Below are 6,000 nucleotides of genomic sequence, written 5' to 3'. Positions count from 1 at the left end.
TGTTGAATGATCACAGCTGCTGTGGCATGTTGCCAGGAATAGCCTATCTCGTAACTGTGTCAGCCAGGGTCACTTGCTGTATGCAAGTATTGTTTCCCAAAACCACGTCAGACTGGGAGTCGCCATTATGGACTACACTGAACATCTCTTCAATACGAATTGAAACTTTAAGCAGAATGAAAGCCATTCTTTTACAATAAACTGTGCCCCTGACCTCGTCCAAATAGACGTATGAACTGCAAGTTGCAAGGACTTCTGCAGAGATAAATGCCCTTTTATCCACAAACTGCCCTATACATTTCTCAGAAATGTTGGGTTGTATCTTAAACATGTCTGATACCAGTGGTATTGTACATGTATTTAAGACAGTTTTTTCAGGACTGTTAGCACCTTTTGAAGCAGTCCTAGGCATATTTCCAAACTTCGTGCACTCTGTGTTCGGCGGCCTGCCTCTCATTTTGGAACTCGTAGCAGGAATACTATTTTTGTTCCTTCTGCTCCGATATGGCAAGTCAGGTCACCATCGACACCCAGATTACTTTAGAAAACACTCTCCTGGCAATGAAGTGTTGTGAGCGCATGATACAGATTCTGGGCTTGGTTCGTTTAAGAGATCTGAATACCACATGGTTTCTATAATTCCGACCAACCTGGCAAGATTGCACCTTACCTGTTCAACGATGCCTGCTATGTGGAGAAGAATGTGTGCTAGGCATCTGTCTGACACTTCCATCAGTCCTGCCAACGGATGTTGATACTTTGCTTGGACCAGTAATGGCTCATGCACTGTGTTGCCCCAAGTGGCTACCAATCCTGACGATGGCATTCGTTGAGATCTCACAGACGCAAACTGCAGACGGTGAGATAAGTGAAGCGACAGGCACACAGGTACCATCTACTTTGAACATTGCTAATGCGGCTAACGCTGACAGTGATACTTCTCATCTTTGTGCAATGGATCTGCTTAACGAGGTAGTCCAACTTTCACCTACTGTAGTAGAAGAGTTCTTTACCAGCTTAGAAGATTTGATGTTTTCTCCAAACAATGTGACTGACTTTTGAAGTTGGCACACTGTGTTCTGAGGGACTCTGAATTCAACCTTCATTTTGCAAAACAAGATTCAACTTTGGAACTCTATTTTTTCTATGATCTAACTTTTTTTCAAAATGTATATTTTAATTTTTTGGGCACAAAGTACTCTGCTTAAAAAAGTAGAACTATTCATAGAGAACAAGATTTCTTTGAAATACTTCCAAGAGACTAAATTTGACCTTGTCCACAACCAAGCGAATTATATATTCTGTCATGGAATGGTCTCAACCTTTTTTCTGTATTTAAGAGCCACTTCATAAATGTATTTTAGTGATTCATTCAGATATCATTTCTAATGTCATACTATATGCGTTGAATGTAAACATTGCTTATAAAATGCGTACAGCACAAATACTCTTTTTGAGTACATTGAATTTTTTTGTATTTTGGGTGGGGTTTTAACAGATCATGTTTTGAATATATTTTATGTGCTTAGAACTTAGTAATGTTGTACATAATAAAGTGGAGTGGGTGTTGTATGGCGTTTTAGGATCCGAGTGAAATTTCCCGATTAATGCCCTCATATAGGTACAATTCACATTGCCCTACTATAGGCATAAAAATAATACCCTTATTTAAATATAGCCCATGCAGTCCAAATACAGGCATGGCTACTTCCACCGTACCAAAACGTCACAACGATTTCTTGTAAAATCGGCTTAAGCAGTAAGGGACCTTCCCTTGCTTGAATATTGATTTGTTCAAGATCTCATTTACTTTACAAAGAACTACTATTCCCTTGGGGTTCTTTACTGACGTTATTATGCCCGACTTTACGTCAAACTAAGCACATATGCCTTCACTTGCCCTAGCAAGACACAGTGGTTTGGAGCAGTTCGACTATCTACTTGCCCGACGCAGCTCGCTACAGCAAGTGCCGAAGGAAGCCGACCCTCCAGCTGAGGCACTGATCGAGAAGCTGTCTTTTCTCTCGCTGAGAATCCAGCTCCAGTGTTTCCAAGCTTCCCCTTGCGGGGTGTTGGGAAATCGAGTCCCGAGACAGAGATACCAGACCTCCTTCATTCTAAACTAAGAATATGGAGCTGATTAGAACCTAAGAGAAATCTTGGATAGATTCTTGGCAAAGAAAACCAAACCTATGCTACACAATACTTACTCCCTCCCGCATACTAGGCTTAGGTTAGGTACATTGGGGTAGGCGTATTTTAGAAGCACCAGTTGAGCATTTTAGTCATTGTTATTTATGTATGTATTTTTATGGCTTAAAACCATACAATGCTTTTACAGTATTATTTCATAATACTATTCCCGCTGTGAGCATTATACTTTGCAGCCTGCATTACGATTGTAGCAGTTCATTTCCTTAGCATGAGAAAGAAGACTGTTCAATAAACCTTTATTGAAAAACGCCCGTCTCTCTATTTCTCTGCACCTCTGTTGAAACGAAGCATGCACGATTGACTGAGTGAAATATTTATTTATTGTTTCCGCAACTCTAGAGATACATTTCTTATTCTTGGGAAACAAAGTTGTCATGTTTATGCAGTTGTCAGAAACTAATCTCTTCTTGTGAATTCGAGAAAGTTTCAAGTGACCTCCTAGCTAGCTGGCACTCACTATTAAGTTTAAAATATTCGATAGAGACCTAGTCAACCTCAGTCCTATGTCTAAGCTATAGGATATATTATTCCAATGCGCAGAGCCTATTGGGAATGTAGGAACTACACTACAGTAGTATGTCTGCAAAAATAGAAAAGACATGGTTAGGGGAAAGACAGGCCCCTCTCTCTTGCAGAGTAGGTGGGTACATATATAATGCAGTTCCATGCTCTAGAGGTGCTCCTTAATGGTGCGTGCAGTCGGCCAGCTCAGAGCGTGGTTTTAACCTATATAGGTATAAACATGCTGGCTAAACGTGCCGTGTAGTGAATGGTCATACATTAAAAACAAAACATACACATGGTGATTTACACACAACACACTCAAATAGGGCTAGAATGGTTACTCCTGAAGAGTAACACATACTGTTTTGAGAGCAAAACTGTGCTTCATGGACACGTGGGGGTGGGGTTTCCCTGTAAGTATTATCTGCAAAAAATTGAGGAAAAACGGGGAGGCTTTGTTAGTGTTGGCGGATAACCCCGTATTAGAAATGGTCTCTTGTCTTGTTGTACCATTCCTGTGGAGGAAAAAGCACTTACTTCTGTTTAGGAAGCCTCACGTCTGGACACCTACTCGTCTCCCCATCAGACCGCATCTTAGCGTGTCTGAGCGGGGGACAGAATAAATGCTTCCTGCTTCGCCCACGTGGAGGTCTATGGAGACTAGACCGCGCGCGAAGCTTCACAAGATAGCCATCGCCAATGGCAAAGGTGACGGCCAAATTGGAAGGATACGCGAGTGGGCTCCGCGTTATCCTTCTATTATTAAAAAATTCCTGTATGAAAGAGGTGAATTAAGTGTTCTAAAAAGCAAAAGAAAGAAATATATGTATTATATTTCGCAAACACAGACCGAGGAGTTATTAAAAACCAAAATGGTAAAGGTATATTTTTTTATATATTTATATTCAAGACTTCCCTTTCATGGTGGTAAAAAGGATAATGACCAAACGCGTCATTTCAAAAGTTTAGTACTGTGAAAATGAGCACACCTGCTGCTTGGGTTATTGCAGAGGGTGAACGTTGTCGAAGGGTGGTATTGGATCATGTTAGCAGATCCTATGTATGGTGCAGCACAGATGTGTTTGCCACGTGGTTTTCTAGAGGGAGGATACTCACTGATTGTGAGTGTATGATTAACCCTGATAGCCGCTGATCAAGAGGCATTGTGTCATCTATATTCATGTGGGTCATACTCCCCCTATGTTCTTGACAGCTCATGACTATAGTGCATGTCATTTAATATTAACATTAACAGAACTGGCCCCAGGGGATGTCATCATTTAGGCCTTGGGTGTCTGTATGTAATTTAAACACCCAGCGTTGTTCTTTTTCATGTAATTTTTTCTCAAGGTTCTCGTTGCTTTTAATGTGCTCTAGTACCACCCACCTCATTATGTTAGGGGTGTGTTGTTTCTCGAGGAAATGGGTGGTCATTCTTGTAGTCATACATTTACAGCGTATGTTACTCCGGTGTTCCACTATCCTACTGCTGACTTTCATAGTTGTCATCCCTACGTAGTGGAGATTACATGAGCACATGATCAGGTACACTACCCCTGTTGTGTTGCAGTTTGTGAAATTCCTCAATTCCCATGTGGTGCTGTTGTTCAGATTTACTAATCTGGTGGCCGAGGTGAGGTGGCAGACGCTACAGTTGATACATGGGTATTGTCCTGAGCGTAGTGGGTGTGGTCTTTGTACCATCCCCTCATCTTCTACAGTCCAAAGTCTCACATAATTGTTTAACCTTTCACAAAAAATAGTGACATTGATCAATATAAGAATAGTTCATTCAGCCCGAATAGCATTTTCAAGTGCAAGGTGTGTTTAACCAATAGAAAACAGTACATTTTACCCACTTTGGGATTCTAAAGTCCAATATGCATAGTAGCTTTTCACAACCACCCTATTAGAGTATCCACTCATTTACTTGATGGTACCTTACTGAGTATACTTACACTCATACAGACCTGAAGATAGTGCCAGCTGAGTCTTTATAATTTGTCACAAATATTGACCAACGGCGATAGCTATATCTCGGAATTTAAGATGATAAATCAGCTTTAGCCCCATTTCCCTAGTTTGAATCCCATATTTTCTAAACGCAAGTCGAAGTATCTTTTTCCTTGCTTCAGTGAAGAATATGCAATCCAACAATAAATGACTCACTGAATATTTCCTAACTCTCTTACAAGGGCACTGGCTATTGTTCTTAGCAACCTCAGTTTTTAATCCTGTGATGCACCACCCAATGTCAATTCCCACCCTCAACCCCAAGACATAATTCTGCAAGCGCTTGTCTAGAATATTGTATATGTATGTGAACAAGTCTATGATTTCCTGTGAAATTAAGAAAGGAATGGCTGAGCTCGTAATTATGAGATAATGTAAATCCTCTGTCCAACTGGTTTCTATGGCACTTTGTGTGATTGAGCGCTTTATCTGGTTAATTTAGGCCACTTCCCCTCCTTCTATATAACGCTCTGCAACATTAAAATGCTTTTGTGTTATTGACACCAGGTTCTTTTTCTCAGAGAAGGTTGTCATTATCCCCGGTAAGATTTGCTCTGACAATTTGTTGAATGTGGGAACATTTGTAAGAGATAGATAGAAGCACAAGGCTCTGGTATTACCCAGCACACTCCTACAGCACTCAACTCCCTACTTACAGCTTGGATCATAGCATTTTTAGGGAGATCAGAAATCAATTCCTTCTAGCCCTTACCATATCACTCATCTGTCCAGAGCCAGTGCATCTGCTCCCTATAGGGCCTGTGGAGTTAGTTTACCCTGAATAACCTTACTTAATTGCTCCACGGTGTGGCTGCTACATTTATGGTCAAACTTTTTCACACCATTTACTACTGCAGACAGGGGAAGCCTCTGAGTAGCCATTTGTTTATCCCACCTCAAATCATCTGAAAAGGTTAGCACTAGATATTTATACTCTCTTACCTGCTCTAATCTTACATTACCAAAGAACCACATAAATTTCCTTTTCCTCTTAGTGAAGAACATAGCTTTTTCTTATCAACATTTTATTTATTTATTTATTATTAAGTTTATTTTCAAGGCAGTAAGCACTTTGGGCATTTAGTTTCTGTTGCAGCCAATGGGTGTAAGATCCATCACCACAACAACATCTGTGTAGATAAGACAACTAATTTTCCTACATCCAACTGTGGTGAAAAACTGTGGGTACCACACAATGTCTGAGGAAGGTCTGCAATAAACAGACTGAATAGCAGAGTTGCTAGAATGCACCCATGTCGCAAGCTGCTC

This window comes from Lissotriton helveticus, chromosome 2_1 (assembly GCF_964261635.1).
Source record: "Lissotriton helveticus chromosome 2_1, aLisHel1.1, whole genome shotgun sequence".
NCBI lineage: Eukaryota > Metazoa > Chordata > Amphibia > Caudata > Salamandridae > Lissotriton > Lissotriton helveticus.
The sequence above is the reverse complement of the archived record's forward strand: the minus strand, read 5'-3'. Positions refer to the sequence as shown.